Source organism: Brassica oleracea, unplaced genomic scaffold, assembly GCF_000695525.1.
Source record: "Brassica oleracea var. oleracea cultivar TO1000 unplaced genomic scaffold, BOL UnpScaffold07261, whole genome shotgun sequence".
Classification (NCBI taxonomy): domain Eukaryota; kingdom Viridiplantae; phylum Streptophyta; class Magnoliopsida; order Brassicales; family Brassicaceae; genus Brassica; species Brassica oleracea.
Window position 1 is genome coordinate 1 of NW_013623783.1, and position 705 is coordinate 705.

The 705-nt window shown below is 40.1% G+C and overlaps 1 long non-coding RNA gene across 3 annotated transcripts; it reads left to right on the forward strand.

The window, feature by feature from the left end:
- On the forward strand, positions 1–705 carry LOC106322117. Of its 3 annotated transcripts, XR_001266239.1 has the most exons (5): positions 1–48; positions 119–257; positions 339–416; positions 508–582; positions 679–705. It is a non-coding gene; the product is annotated as an uncharacterized LOC106322117 (long non-coding RNA). The 3 variants fall into 3 exon arrangements; XR_001266237.1 differs by having other exon boundaries at positions 7–257; XR_001266238.1 differs by having other exon boundaries at positions 7–257; positions 508–587; positions 679–702.

Consider the following 705-nt stretch of genomic DNA (forward strand, 5'->3'; position numbering starts at 1 on the left):
AAAGGCACAATAGAGGAGGAAGCGAAAGCTAAGAAAATTAATATCACCGTAAGCAGTCTGCATATCCCATTGATTTCCTCCTTTAATCCCAGCGGTTTGATGGACATATAGCATATAGAAACATCGTCTGAAAGCTGCAACCAAATCTGATTCGTCTTCCCAAATCAGAGCTCCTGTATAACAGACTCCAAAGTTTTAAAGTTCGAGATTGTCTAACAAAATCTCCTCTTTATCACGCTCCGACAAACCAGACCCAGGTATGTTTCTACTTCGTTGTTGATTCTTATGGATACTAGAGAACAACTAAATTATTCTAGCTTTGCCAACATAACATGCAGGTTGTGATGTCAGTCGGCCATGGTTAAACAATAACGTTTTGAGCAGTAGCAGCACTCAAGTTGTAAATGCCCCAAAAGGTACTCATCACTTAGTTCACACGCCACAGAGGATAGTGTAGAATTTGATGGTTCTCGCATCCATATCATAAATTAACGTCTAACTATGTAGATCCTTTGAGAAAGATGGCCCGAAGGAACATGATGTGGTTGTGCAAATCCAAGCTTCTTACACTCAATATGAAAGGTGAGGTGTGTTTCCAAAACAAACAACAAATTCCCTTCATCCAGACCCCATTCATTGCAGACACTGAACATTAAAATTAACCAAAATCTTTTCCAGGTGAACAGGCTGAGGCACACACTCAGT